The sequence below is a fragment of the Dromiciops gliroides genome, chromosome 2, assembly GCF_019393635.1.
Source record: "Dromiciops gliroides isolate mDroGli1 chromosome 2, mDroGli1.pri, whole genome shotgun sequence".
Classification (NCBI taxonomy): Eukaryota; Metazoa; Chordata; class Mammalia; order Microbiotheria; family Microbiotheriidae; genus Dromiciops; species Dromiciops gliroides.
This window is the reverse complement of record NC_057862.1, coordinates 419,822,273-419,838,130: the sequence shown is the minus strand read 5'-3', so window position 1 is coordinate 419,838,130 and position 15,858 is coordinate 419,822,273. Positions and strand designations below refer to the sequence as shown.

General features: G+C 41.2%; 1 protein-coding gene across 1 annotated transcript in view; it reads right to left on the bottom strand.

Annotated features, from left to right (window-relative positions):
• LOC122739018 (procathepsin L-like) overlaps positions 1-15,858 on the bottom strand; it is a 64,873-nt gene that overhangs the window by 4,524 nt on the left and 44,491 nt on the right. The window lies entirely within an intron of this gene.

Here is a 15,858-nt window from a genome sequence, read left to right as displayed (position 1 = left end):
ATAAACCTTTTATTAGTTTCATGAGCAACTGGGTCCCCTAGGTCTTAACAAAGCAAAGGATCTGAGTTTACCTTTCCCCAGTCCTAGCAAAATTGGCCAGCCCAGTATCAAAAATGGCAATGCAGAGTGTGTTCATTTACCTTGGCCTCATAAGGATAGGACTTCTCAGAGGAAATGCCCTTATTTTTCTTGATATACTGGAAAGCACCACTGATAGTTCCCCCACGACAGCCTTGGAATCTGGCACAGTCAATTAGGTTCTGTTTACTCAGTTCCACAAGTTTGCCTGTTTTCTTAAAGAGCTGGCCTTCCAGAGATCCAATTGCACTGAATGCCCAGCAGGAGCTACACCGCCCCTGAAAGAAAAGCCAATAAATTATTTTTGTATTCAACACCCAACAGTGCCTAGTTAGTGCAAGACTCTGAGTCTAACAGGACAGATCAGTATCTCTTGGAAAAAGACATGAATTCATGGGAAGCAAGGAGAGACTGAGTAGGATTCCCTTGGTTTGTATTCCATGCCGGATTATTTGCTGTGAAGGGAGCATGGTCAATGTCCTGTGCCCAATGGTCAGTCAGTTGAAGTCTCACCATTTCCTTGTTCAGATACTTTTAGTGACAATACATGCATTGGTGGCAACACTTGAGGGAAGTATCCCCAGTAAATGCAAAATCCCCCAAAATAACATTGGTTGAGGGATAAGTAACATTGGTTGAGGGATAATACCTGGTATCTAACAGGGGTCACATAGCCATGCTTCCTCCAGTCCACAGATTTGGGAAGGTCAGAAAAAGTAGAAAGATTCTTCACTATGGTATCTCTTTTCCTTCTCTGGAACATGCTGGAGTCCAGCATTTTCTTGACTTCTTCATAAGTCTGAAAGAATGGCAAGCCATTGTATTATGTGGGGCACAGAATCAGTGTTCCTTTTTCAGAGAAAAGTCATTATTTTTGATGACACAGCTTCCCTAGCCACCCTTCCTAGTACTGGAGGCACCTTCACTCATTCCCCTCAGCTCATTGCTCAAGATGGGGGAGTTAGAATCATTTGCCTTCCTTTCTCACTAGGGAACATCTCTTCCCTTATAGGTTCCTGCTATTCATATCTACCACCCAATTAAAATGCTGGTAACTGTAGTCTACATCCTTCCCAGGTCACTCCCCCTCCTGTCTCAATGAGTTTGATATCTGGCTTATAGGTTCTCTCTCTTCTCGTAGTATGGGACTTCAACATACTCCTTCAAATTCCTTAACCACCCATTTCTTTAACTTACCTACTATGTGCTAATCTTCCCCACCTCAGCCACACACATAGATGGTCATACCCTCAATTTTAATACTTCCAAAATACCATATCTCCATGTTCAAGAATTCTGAAATCCCCTCATCGGACCACAGTCTACTGGCTTTTTAGCTCTATCTCTGCTTTCCCTTACATAACCCTGTTTTTCGTTCTCATCATGACCTCCAATTGCTTGATCTGTTTTCTCCCAGGCCATCATCTCCTCTGCACTGACTACTCTCTTGATTACTTTTAGAACCAATTCAATTCCACACTGTAGGCCTCATTCCCACCATTCATCTTTCCTTATTCATTTATACTACTAAATGAAGGCAGAGAAAATGACACAATAATTATGACTGGGTCCATTACAAATAATGTTACTTAACTCATTCTATCCCATCTCCTCCCCTGTCATCCCCCATCCCTACTCTTTCACTTATTTTCAATCTCTCCCTGCTTACTGGGTCATTTCCTATTGTCTTAAAACATCTCCCTATTTCCCCTATCCTTAAAAAATCCTTTTGATCCTTCCATTCCCAATAATCATCATCCTATTTCTTTTTTGCCCTTATCAAAATTTCTCAAAAAGGCTATCTACAATTGTTGTTGAGTCAATTTCAGTTGTGTCTAACTTTCTCTCCATCATTCCTTTTGGAGTTTTCTTGGCAGATACTGGAATGATTTGCCATTTGCTTCTCTTGCTCATTTTATAGATGAGGAAGCTGAGGCAAATGGAGATAAATGACTTGTCCAGGGTCACAGAGCCAGTAAGTGTCTGAGACTGGGTTTGAACTCAGGTTATCTTGACTCCCACACTGGCACTTTTTCCAATGTCTTTTTTTTTTGTTTTGTTTTTGTTTTTTTTAGTGAGGCAATTGGGGTTAAGTGACTTGCCCAGGGTCACACAGCTAGTAATTGTCAAGTGTCTGAGGCCAGACCTGAACCCAGGTACTCCTGACCCCAGGGCTGGTGCTCCATCCACTGCACCACCCAGCTGCCCCTATCCAATGTCTTTTTTTTCAATGCTCATTCTCCTTTTATCATTATTTATTTAAAAAATATTTCTTGGGGCAGCTAGGTAGCACAGTGGATAGAGAGCACCGGCCCTGGAGTCAGGAGACCTGAGTTCAAATCTGGCCTCAGACACTTAACACTCTACTAGCTGTGTGACCCTGGGCAAGTCACTTAACCCTCATTGCCTCATCAAAAAGAAAATTTATTTTTGGGGGGGCCAGATTTGAACTCAGGTCCTCCTGACTCCAGGGCCGGTGCTCTATCCACTACACTACCTAGCTGCCCCCAAATAGCCCATTAATTTTTTTTTGTGGGGCAATGAGGGTTAAGTGACTTGCCCAGGGTCACACAGCTAAGTAAGTTTCAAATGTCTGAGGCCAGATTTGAACTCAGGTTTTCCTGAATCCAAGGTCAGTGCTTTATCTACTGTGCTACCTAGCTGCCCCCAAATAGCCCATTCACTTTCTTTTTTCTTTCTTTCTTTCTTTTTTTTTTTGTGGGGCAATGGGGGTTAAGTGAGTTGCCCAGGGTTATACAGCTAGCAAGTGTCAAGTGTCTGAGGTCAGATTTGAACTCAGGTCCTCCTGAATCCAAGGCCGATGCTTTATTCACTGCACCACCTAGCTGCCCCTCCTCATTCTCCTTTATCTCTCTGCAGCCTTGGATACTGTTGCTTCCTCTCCTCCTTGATATTCTCTCTTCTCTCTAGGTTTTCAAGGACACCACTGAATCCTGATTCTCCTCTTACCTGACCACTCCTCCTCTCTTTTTTTTGCTGGGTCCTCCTTCCAGATCATGTTCTCTAACTGTAGTTATCCCTCAGGTTTCTGTCCTCACCTTCTGCCTTCTTTCATACTATTTCACTTGGTAATCTCATCAGTTCCCCTGGATTTAATTATATGCTTATGATTATCATATCAACTTGTGCCCTAGTTTCTCTGCTGACTTTCCATCTCCAGTCTCCAGCTCACCATAAGACATCTAACTAGACTACTAAAACACAAACTGTCCAAAACAGAACTCAGTAGCTTTTCTTCAAATTCCCTATTATTATAGAGGATGGTCTTCCCAGTCCTTCAGGATTACACCTAGGAATCATTCTTCATTTCTCAATATCTGTTACTCCCCAAATCCAGATATTTGCCAAGGGCTAAGATTTTATCCTTGCAACATCTCTCAAATATGCCCCCTTCTTTCCCCTGGTGCAGGCCCTTATCACCTCATGCCTGAACTATAGTAATAGCCTGCTGGTAGGTCTGTCTGCCTCAAAGTCTCTGCTCACTCCAATCCACCCTCCATTCAGACACTAAAGTGATTTTCCTAAAGGGCAGGTCTGATCATATCAGCCTCAATTCAATCAACTCCAGCAAATATCTTTTGGAGTAAATACAAATTGCTCTTGGCAGTCAGAGCCCTAACCCTTCCTTTCTTATCTTCTGACACCTTACTTCCCACTGGGTGCTCTTTGATCCAGTAACATTGGCCTTTTGGTTGTTCTATGAAAAAGATACTCCATCTACTCTCAGCTTTAGACACTTCTCTGGTTGACAATAATGCCTTTATTGTTCCCTCCTCTGCTCTAATTCGACTACTGATCACTGTCTTCTTTTGAAGAAGCCTTCCCTACCTTCCCTTAATTCCAGTTTTTTCCCTCTTAATCATTTCCTCTCTAACCTGTATAAAACTTACTTTGAATATATTTGTTTGCATGCTTTTTCCCCATTAGAATGTAAGCTCTCTCCTACCTTCTTTATCTCATCCATTTGGGCAACTGGGTGGCTCAGTGAATAAAGCACTAAGCCTCCAGTCAAGGAGACCCGAGTTCGAATTTGGCCTCAGACATTTACTAGCTGTGTGACCCATGGCAAGTCAATTAACCCTGTTTGTCTCAGTTTTCTCATCTCTAAAATGAGCTGGAGAAGGAAATATCAAATCACAAGAGTCCCTCCATAAGAACAGGTCTCGATAACAGTCCTTTGCCTCTTTATATTCCCAGCACTTGGTATAGTGCCTGACACACAGCATATGCTTGATAAATGTTCTTTTGAAATGTTTCAATGAATGAATGAATAAATTTACTACTCACCAGGTCCCCAAAACCATTCATCCCCAGGTCGTAGCTTATGTTCCCCTCCTTATACAGGAGATTGTGATCATTAATGAACTTCAGGTTCTTCTCCCACACCTGTCTCCTAAAAGACTCCTCCTCCTATGTGAAAATGTATATACACAATCAGTAATGTTAGGAATTGTCTTGGATCATTGTATTGCTGAAAAGAGCTTAGTCTATCATAGTTGATCATTGCACAATGTTGTTACTGTGTACAATGTTCTCCTGGTTCTGCTAACTTGATTCAGCACCAGTCACGAGCTCTCTTTGCCCTAAAGTTATGAGTGCCCAAATCACATTGTGTAGATCCTTAAAACATGGGCATGTCCCACTGGGAACATAAATTGCCTCATAACATCAAGTCAAAGTTTAGTCACCTTAAAGTGGTCTCTTTCCCTTGCAACATATGATGCTAAAATGTGTTATTGGCAATTTTAACCCAGGAGGGACCGCAAGGATCACGTAACCCAATTCATACCTAAGTTAGGAATCTTCTTTAATATATTTTTGAGGGGTCGTTTATCCCTTTGAGATCCTGGGTCAACTTAATACATACCATGGCAGCTTGCTAGGAAGTTTCTCCTTATTATGGAACCAAGATCTACCCCATTCCAAGCTTTTCTCTGAAGACTGCCTTGCGCAGAAAAAGTAAACTAAGCTTGATGGTTTTTGCACATGGGCAGGATATGTCACCTTTGATAGTTATGTGTTACTCTTGACTTGAACCTCCCTAATGACTTCAACTAAGCAGGAAGTGTCAGGGTTTTGAGGTCCTTCACCTTTGTGATAGCCAGATTATGGCCAAATTTCTTTCTGTCAATGGGATTTCTCCAATTGGTCAACAGAAATTGAGCTCGATAGTGCAGTTGGGGGCAAGGAGGGCTCACTAGGCAGTATTCAGAGGGACTACACCTTCACTCAATTTTTTGAGGTATGCTCATTCCTATCCATTACCTAGGTTACCACAAAAGAGATTATCACTTACCTCAGTATAATTCTTTCCATATGTGGACATAAACAGTTCCCATTCAGTGTCCAGCTCTGGGTTTTTTGTGAGAGAATATGAAAGTGCCCAGCAAAGGGAAACAAGACAAAGAAATTGTCTCATGGTGGCTACCTTTTGCTGCTTATGGAGTTGTCAGAGACTGCCGGATCCTGTAAAAAATATATTTCACAGACCAAGGTCTCCAATTTTTTATTTACTTGGAGGTCAAAGTAGTTGAAAGATTGATGATAGTGTTGAGTAGAGGAGCCATCTCAGTTATCAAACCCCCAAAAATTGAGCAAGAGAAGCTTACGCTGGGACCTACAGAACATTTAATGAAATCAGAGTTTGGCTTCAAATCCTACTTTTCAGAGTTATATTTGGAGAAATCATAAAAGTTGTCCCAGCTTTTTGCAAAGAAAAAAAAAAGGAAATAAAAATCTAGCCCCCAAACCAAGAAATCATCTGAAGCAAAAATGACCAAAAACCATATTCCTTTAGACAGAGAACCCACATGCAAGGAAAGGTATAAATCTCCATTTGTATAGAGAGCACATGTGAATGTTATGGGCCCAGAGTACCCCAGAAGTTCTCTGGGGCACATCAAAGAACCTTCTCCTTGAAAAACTAAACCAGAGGACAGATACACCTAGAGAGATAAGTGGAACCAGTTCAGATTGAGCTAGTTTCAGGACCCCCACCCTTCATTCTAGTCTCCCTCAACCCTGGGGAGATAGGCTTTGTGCCATGCCTCTCTCCCCATGAGAAGTCCAAGAATTTCTCTTACTACCATCTTATTCTAATTGCTTTTGTGTGTAAGAAGGTGTAATTCTTTAAAGAGGAATTCCTAAGGACCCCAACCCCTACCCCAAACCCTGTACCCCATTATTCCCATGACATGAAGGAGGAAGGAAAAGAAAAAGGAGAGGAAGGAGGAAGAGGAGGAAGGGGGAAGGAAGAGAAGGTGGAGAAAGGGAAAGGGAAAGAGGAGAAAGAGGAGGAAGAAGAGAAGTAGAAGCAAGCAGCATTATCCAGCTCAAAACTGTCCTATTGGTTCCCCAGAGGACAGCTACTACTACTTACAGATTTGTTGTTTATCCTTCTTTCCTTGAAGATGACCGAAGACATCAACAAGGGTGATAACTATCAGCTTCACTTCACTCACCTCCAGAGTCACTAGGGTCAAGTGGCAAGACGAGATCCAAGATAAATTGGCAAGGCCCAGGAAGCAATGAGTGAGCTTGGCCTTTTTAAGCTGAGGTCCATTCCAGGTCTCAGTTTGTCTGAGGCACTGCCCATTCAGTCATTAAAGGATGGGTAAGAATGGGAAGAAAAGATTGCCTAGTTTCCTCTCACAAAATAAATCAATCTGGGAAGGGAAGACCCTCATTGTTTTTGCTCAAAATAGAAGACAATTGCTATTTAGAAGCACTCAGAGCCATCCAAAGCCAAACTGGAGCTAAGAGGAGCTTGGACTGGGACCTATTATTGACCAATCAGTGAAAGCTAAAGTGGTTTAAATTTAAAGGGGGAGTAGTCAAGTAGCTCCATTTGAATTAAAAAGGTCTTTTATAAAGGCTGTTTTTCAGAGCTGTATTTTAAGAAATCATAAATGAAAACTGCACAAGACAAAGAGTTAATTGTCCCAGTTTTTTGAAAGAAATGATAGATAAATAGGAAGTAAAAAAATTTTAAATCTAGCCCCCAAACTCCAAGATATCTTCCAACATATAAGCAACCAAAATTTATATACTTTAGACACATACATGTAAGGGTATGAATACCCATCAGTTCAAAGGGAACACATGTAAAGGAGGAGAAGAAGAGGAAGAGAAAAAAATTAGTAGCATTGCTCAATTCAAACTATCCCATTGGTTCCCCAGAGGGCATCTACTAATCCCATTCCCAGATTGTTCTTTGTCCTTTCCTAGAAGACCAGTGACATCACAAGGGTGATGTATCTACTTGTGAGTGGATTGAATTTCAGTGAGGCAGAGCTATACAAAACTCATCAACCTCTCTTCTCCTCAGGTCACTGGATTCCAGCAGCAAAACAAGAATTAAGATGACAGGCCATGGCCCAGTATGTAGTGGGTGACCTTGACCTTTTTAAACTGAGATCTTTCCCTAGTCTCAGTTTGTCTGAGGTATTGCCCATTCAGTCAATAAGGGACAGATTGTTGTTGTTGTTTGTCTTTTATTCTTGAAGAGGACCATGATCTAGGGGCAATCTTATGACTGGCAGTGAATTGGATTTAAGTGAGGCAAGGCTGTACATAATCACCAACCTCACTCAATCCTCCAAAGCCATCTGTGTCCAGTATCAAACTGACTGGAGATGACCCTGGATTTTTTTTTTTTTAAGGCAATTGTGTTTAGGTGACTTGCCCAGGGTCACACAGGGTATGAGGTCACATTTGAACTCGGGTGCTCCCAACTTCAGGGCCAGTCCTCTATCCACTGAGCCACCTAGTTGGCCAAGGGACAGGTAAGAATTGGGAGAAAAGGTGGTCTAGTTTCCTATAACAAAAGAATCCATCTGGGAGGGGAAGACCCTGAGAGTTTCAGCTCAAATTGCTTTTTAGAGGTACTCTGAGCCATCAAAAGCCAAACAATGAATGAGAGAGGCTTGGGCTGGGACCTATTATTGGCCATTCTATGAAAGCCAGAGTGGTTTAAATTTAAAGGGAATAGTCAAGGAACTCCATTTAAATTACAAAGGTCTTTTTCAAAGTCTTTTTTTTTTCAAAGCAGTAGTTCAAAAATCATAAATGAAAACTACATTAGACAGAGTCAATTGTCCCAGCTTTTTGAAAGAAGTGATAAAATAAATAGGAAATAGGGGGCAGCTAGGTGGCACAGTGGATAAAGCACCAGCCCTGGATTCAGGAGGACCTGAGTTCAAATTTGACCTCAGACACTTGACACTTACTATCAATTGTCCCAGCTTTTTGAAAGAAGTGATAAAATAAATAGGAAATAGGGGGCAGCTAGGTGGCACAGTGGATAAAGCACCAGCCCTGGATTCAGGAGGACCTGAGTTCAAATTTGACCTCAGACACTTGACACTTACTAGCTGTATGACCCTGGGCAAGTCACTTAACCCTCATTGCCCTGCAAAAACAACAAAAAAAAATAGGAAATAAAAATTAAAACATCTACCCCCCCCCCAAGATATCACTTGAAGCATAAATGACCAAAAATTCTATTTTGGGGGTGGGGCAATGAGGGTTAAATGACTTGCCCAGAGTCACATAGCTAGTAAGTGTCAAGAGTCTGAAGCTAGATTTGAACTCAGGTCCTCCAGAATCCAGAGCCGGTGCTTTATCCACTGCACCACCTAGCTGCCCCCTGTTCTATTCCTTTAGACAGAGAACCTACATGTAAGGGTACGAATCCTCATGTGGACAGAGAGTATATATATGAAGAAGGGGAGGGAGAAGAAAAAGAAGTAAGGGAGAATGAAGAGAAGAAGGACAAAGAGGAGGAGGAGGAAGAAGAAGAGAGGGAAAATTAGCATTGCCTAACTTGAACTAGCTAGTTGAGTCCCCAGAGGGCAGCCCCTTACAGATTTTTGTTTGTCCTTTTTTCCTTGAAGAAAACCAATGACATCATGCTTGGGGGAGACTGGTGACCTGGAGGGGGGGCGGGGCTAGCTCAGCCAAAGAATTGGAGGCTTATCATGAATCTTGTAAAATAAAAAGAGATTTATTAGGTGAGAGAAATATGGCCTGGGAACAGATCACCTTGGTGACTGTCCCACTGGAGTAAGAGAAGAGTGGTCTTTTGTATCTTTACAAAACAAAGAAAGGGAAGGGAATTACAAGGTAAGGGGAAATGCAAAGACTGGGGCCAGATAACTAAGAGGGGATCTTTGATAACAGGTGAGAACTACAAAATTTAATGAGAACTGATTCCCCACCCAGTCCCCTCTTTCCTAGACAAATGAACTGCCTGGGAGCAGCTAGGTAGCACAGTGGATAGAGCACTGGCCCTCGAATCAGGAGGACCTATCTGACCTCAGACACTTGACACTTACTAGCTGTGTGACCCTGGGCAAGGCACTTAACCCCCATTGCCCTAAAACAAACAAACAAAAACATATGGGGGCTCTTTCCGGAATTTGAAGGCTCTGTGTCCAGCCAGCCACCATTTTTGACCTCCCGATGCTCAGCACCAGCAGGAATCTTTTGTGTTCCAGTCTGGACTCCAATTCGGAGGCCTGGCCTGGGTAAAGGTCTCTCAAATTCAGAACTTGTGTCCTTTTCGCTTGAGTTCCTAAAAAGCTCTTTGGTCGGGGGTCTGGTTATGCCCATGGATTTTTGTAATGGGTCTGTTCTGACAGGTCCCCCAAAAGAGGATGGCTGCAGGTTTCTATGGACCACATGTGGCCACTCTGACAGGTCCTGGAAAGGACGGCTGCCAGGTTTTGTTTTCAAATCATGTACCACATGATTGCAAGTGCCAGCAGAATTCAAGTCTGACCCACAACACTGATGGCCACAGTGGGGTCACTCCTTTTTGAGTTTGGTCTTGATTCTGCCAGCTAAAGGCCCTGAGTGGGACTTTGCTGTTTTTTCTTTTTCCTTTTTCAATGGCATTTTGAATCAATTAAGCAAGAATCTGAATCTGAACCCTCCTCCCTTTAAAAAAAAAGAGAGGGAGGAAAATAGAATTTTTGATAGGACATTTTGTCCTTCAGAAAAAGGTCTAATTTTATTTTAAAAAAAATTTTTTTTGATCTGGCTCTATTATTTATGCATGCTAAATTATCTTTTTTTAAAATTTTTTTTTTGTTTTGTGAGGCAATTGGGGTTAAGTGACTTGCCCAGGGTCACACAGCTAGTAAGTGTCTGAGGCCAGATTTGAACTCAGGTCCTCCTGAATCCAGGGCCAGTGCTCTATCCACTGCGCCACCTAGCTGCCCCATGCTAAATTATCTTAAGAATATTTACCATTATTGTTTTTGTGTCTGTCCTTGTAGAATGCTATTTGTGTTAAAATGTTCTATATGTGTATGTGTGTGTCCCTTGCTTTTCAAGCTGAGTCCTTTATCTTGCACTATGTTAGCAATCCTCTTTGCCACTCAAAGTAGAATTGTCAGAAAGGTAATTTACACAGAGGCAGTTAGACTATAGCTCGATTTAATTTTTACCTATTTTTAAGAAATTTGTTCAAACTTTGAGAATTGATCTTCAATATTAGTTTAAATCCAGGTTTTTATGAATCCCAAAATCAAGGTTGTGAGAAATGGGTAATTGTCTCCTCTCAATGTGGATATAACAAGTCAGTCATACTCCCCTGACCTGTTTGTAGGACAAAAGTCTCAGATCCCCTCCTCCCCCTCAGGTTAGCAAGGTCACATGGTTCAAGGAGCCCTGGTCTCAATTAGGTCCTCTCCAGAGTTCTGTCCATATAAGGAAGTATAAGGTCCACTCCTGAGTTATGCCCATACAAGGAAGAGGGATGGGAATACTGCGTTCCGATTAGCTAGTTTTTCCGTGTAGATTGTAACCCCGACCAGTGATGAAAAAGGGGAAGGTCCATTCGCGTTAGGGACTAGGGTATAAAACAGGGCCTGCAAGCCCCCTTTCTGGGCACCCACTAGCTGCACACTAGGGTGCCTCCTTCTCATGAGAAGAAAATAAAGCCTTTGTCACCTCACTGCTGAGTTCCTGAGAATTATTGAGAAGAGGATGAATTTTTCCCTCACAAAGGTTAATTGGGTTCTTTTTAAATTTGGGGAACTATCTGGGTTCTCAAGTCACCAGTGTTTATCACCAGGTAAAAATGAGTTTATTGATAATAATGGTCTGATGCTAATAGATGGGCTTCAGATAAATTGAGAATTTACTAGTTGGGAATAGTTCTAGTTGTAACTGAATTTATTCATCCTATTTTAAGATGTGTGGGGTTTTAAAGTCGCGGTTTATTTTGAGATTTGCATTGACAAAGTTTTTAAAAATTTGGATCTGGAAATTTGTTAATTGCATGATCTTAAAGCAAGTTGCTTAAGTTTATCAATCTGTAATGTGGATATTTGATAATTATAGAGTATTCTTTTGGGCTATAAATTGTTATAAGTGCAACTGTTAAAAGAATGTCAAATACTTGAAACTGTTTAGAAATGGAGTTTTACTGTGAATTCACAAAGAAGTGATCTCAAAGTCTGGGTTCAAGTTCTCCCTCTGGGATACTCCCTGTCTAGGTATAATGAATGTTTGACTCTGGGAAAAATAAGAACACATTTAAAAATTTTGAAAATTGGAGGTTTCCCTAATATGCCAGAAAAACTTCTTCCACTTAGCAGGGGTGCTGTTTCATAGCTTTCCTCAATAACTGTTAAGCAGTAATAATTATATGCATTAATAATGTTATGGCAGTTAAAAACAACTTTGTTTTAACTTTGTTAAACTTTTACTGTTTGCTTTCTTCAAGCTTCACAGATATTTCAAGTTTTCATACCCCTAGCAATTCAAATATTATGGTGGTTTTCTGTGTTTAATAACTTTTAATGTTGGAATAAGTTTTATTTCAAAATAGGATGTTCAACTGTAATTTGTTTTACTATCTGGTGTTTTTGTTAAAAACATTTATGCTGTTTTAACCTTTTTCTTTCCCTTAATATTCTATTTCATTGCCAGGATTACAAATTTCCATAGCATTCATCTACCTTTAAATGTTGTTCTAACTATATTAATGGTATTTTTAGGCAAAAAGTATGAATTATCAGAGCCAACCTTAATAAGGTATCGTCTATTTTTTTTGCTGAAAGATATGATTACTGCTACAATTAATTTCTAATGAAAATGTAAAAAGATGTGGCTCCCCACCTTCTAGGCTGTGACTTTCACCATATATATAGAACTCTATTTAATCCTCTCCCCACAATGATATCCAGCTCTCCCTCTTTCTGAAAAGCTCTCTACCTTTCCCCCATACCCTGACAGCTCCTGTCTTAATCTGCTTTTCCCCACCCCTGGAAGAAGTCCCATCCTCCTATCCTAACTCTTCTGAAATTGGAAAGGTTCTTAGTGCCTCTCCAAACCAGATTTAGTTGGATCCCTCTAAACCTTTTTGTTGAATCTCACTCTATCCCCTTTTCAGAGGCAATTAGGAGCATTAGACTTCTTAAGGACTACCTATCCTTTGGTCTTTTAGCTCCCTGCAATTCCTCTTTCTTGAGCTCATGTGACTGCTTGTCCAAGACCTGAGCAGTGAATGTTCCTGTGATTCCTAGAGCATCTGTGGTCCCTAATGCCTATACTCTCCTGAATATAATTCCCCATGATTCCACTATTTTCACCTTTGATTTCTCTAGTGCCTTTTTCAGTGGGTCCTTTGGAGTGAATTGCCAGTTTTTCCTTTTCCTTTCCTTTTACCTGGGAAGACCTGCAGTACACTTGGACTGTTCTGCTTCTGAGAACCCCTCCTACTTTTCACAAATTTAAATGCAGACCTTGCTGACATTAATTTTCCTATAGGCTCCACCTTCTCCAGTATATGGATGTGTTATTCCTTTTCTCCCTGGATCTCCAATTTTCAAAAACTGATTGCATTTTGCTCACCTCATGCCATAAAGTATCTTGTTCTCAGGTTTGAAGTTTTTAGGACATCTGATATTAGCCAATAGTCTCTGTCTTGAAGGATTAGAGATCTCTCTACTATCCAAAACTGAGATAGAAAACCCAGATTATTCCTGGTACATCGATGGTTTCTGTCTCAAATGATGCTGGGTATGCTATCACGGCCACAGAAGAGGTTATTGACCCCTTCCTTTGGCTCTTCAGCACAACAGGCTGAATTTGAAGCCCTGATTCGAGCTTTTGAATTAGTAAAAGGAAAACTACTGAATATAGCTGGTATGTGTTGGGGATTTCGGGATGTTATGGAAATATAAAGGGTTCCTGATGTCCTCTGGCAGTCCTACATATCTAAGAGATTACTTGACTCCCTTTTGTTGTGAGCAGCAGTGATTGTTAAAATGCCTGGACACTCCCATGAAGATTCTCCCCTTGACTGGGTTAATGCCCTTGCTGGCCTGCATGTAAAGCAAGCTGCTTGGAAAACCCCATTCCCTATTAGTCTGTCTTCCTTTAACATTAGCTGGACCTGGCCCCAAGTTAATATTGACCCCAGCAAAGCTTGATGTAGTCTAAAGCACCATGTCCAATCCCATCCTAGACCAACTAAGACTAGAAGGGTATAAAAATGATAAAAACTCTGGCTCTGGTATGGGTCAAATGGATGCCCAATCCTCCCCAACTCTTTACATTGACCTTGATGGAATACCTTCACTCTTTAAGTCACTGTAGTCCTGACAAACTGCTTAATTTAGTCTGCAAATTTTGGTGGTAAAATTGACATGACCTGCGTATGACATTTATCTACAATGTCCTAGCATGTCCTTAAAATCTCCCCCTAGGAAATTTCCTTCAAATCTGGCAGATTGATTTTATTCAACTTATGCCTTTTTCTAGTTATAAGTTTGTATTATAGTTTGCATCTTCTCCCATTAGGTAGAAGCTTTCCCTTATAAGAAAGTTATTGCAACAGCTGTAGCCAAATACTTACTTATCAGAAGATTTTTCCCACCTGGGGAATTCCTAATGGAGTTCACACTGATTGAGGTACTTCTTTTACTGGTTCAATTGTCTCTCAATTGTTAGCTTCCTGGCCAGTACTTCAATATTTACACTATGCTTACCACCTCCCAATCCTCAGGTTTGGTAGAACTTATCACTGGAATCATTAAGTTTCAGCTTGGAAAGTTTATGGATGGTTTGCCAAAGGCCCTTTCTCCTAGTTCTTCTGAACCTTAGGGCAACCCCTTTTGGTAGACATTCTCTTTCATATTTTGAAATCATCTCTGGGTGTCCTATGCCTCTCTTTTTTCCCTCAAGTGACTCCCTCTCCATTAAGGCCTCCCTTCTGTCCTATTGTAAAGGACTCACCCAGACTCTTCATCGCCTTAATTATCTTGTGTCTCAGTCATTTTCTCAACCTTAATTCAGTCTAACCAACAGTTGGAACCTGGATACTGGACCTATTGGAAAAGGATTCCCTACCAAGTGCTGCTGACCAACCTCTTGGCTGAAAGGAATTGACAGCTGGATCCACTTATCACATCTGAAGAAGACTCCGAATCCTGAATGGATGGCCAGACACACTACCAACAACACCAAGATTCGCCTGACCAGGAAAGAGAAGCAGACGACATCAGTGTTGTAGACTGCTGTCTCAAGATATCCAGATGTGGCCTGAGAATCTTGTTTCATGCCCCCACACTATTTTTGGTCATCAATGAATTCTGGAATTCATCTTGACCAAGAGGAGGGAATGAGAACTACAAAATTTACTGAGAACTGATTCCCCACCCAGTCCCCTCTTTCCCAGGCAGGGAATTGCCTGGGACTGATTGTCTTTGTCATTTCCAGACTCTTCCCCCAAGCAACTAGTCCCCTCCCAATGCTCCCCACCTCACTCCCAGGACTTTATGTTATTATGTAAAAAGGGTCCACCTACATTAAGTAGTTTCTATTCAGTCAGTAACGCCTATACTTAAATTAGGAGCAGTTCTATTATTTTTTTTTTTGTCAAAGGTTCATTTACATTAATTAGCTATATGTCACTCTGGAGCAATCTTTTGGTTCTGCTACCCCATTAAAACCCTGTCCTCTGTTCCCATCTTTGGGTATTCCTAGCTTCTGAGCTTTGTGATACCATGAGCTATAGTTCCTCTGCCCCGATTAAAGACCTTATTTCTCCTATATTGATTGTTTCCTTAATTTCCAGGTTAACATATTTTTATTCACTTGGATGTAAAAGTAGTTGAGAGAGTGAAGCTAGAGTGATGAGTGAAGGATAGGAAGGTGGTCAGTGCCTCCTAAGTATCTGTTCACCCTTTGCCTCATTCCTTACTACAGCTTTCTATCATAGGTCTAGTGTGACTCCAGTATTCCTAGATTTTACTTCTTTCAGAATCCAAATGTTCACATACCATTTCTTAAAACCCTAACCTCTTACATGCAGATTATTATTGAATGACTCAAAGCTTGGGTGGGAACAGCTTGGATTCCACATCTACCTTACCCCATTGAAACCCTTTCCAAAACACCTGGCAGATTTTCTCTGCTTCCTGTCATTGCCTATTCCCCCAAATGTCAGCTGCACTGCAAAGAGAAGGTCCAAAGCTGTCCCATAACTAACCTTTCAGAAGAAAATGCAGTCACAAGGGAATGAAGAGGAAGACTCTTCAACAATGCTGAGAATTCTGGCCTTCTCATATTCTTCAAACTCTGCTCCAGCTTTGGATTTAGCTCCATGCCTTTTCCTCAGTCAGTAATTACACCTTGTTTTTAATCTAACCAGCCTCAAGTCTGAGCATGGTGTACAAGGTCACACTTTGCTCTACCTTCAGTACCTAGGGCATTAGGGAAGGGCTGAAAACCAAATCAGTATAT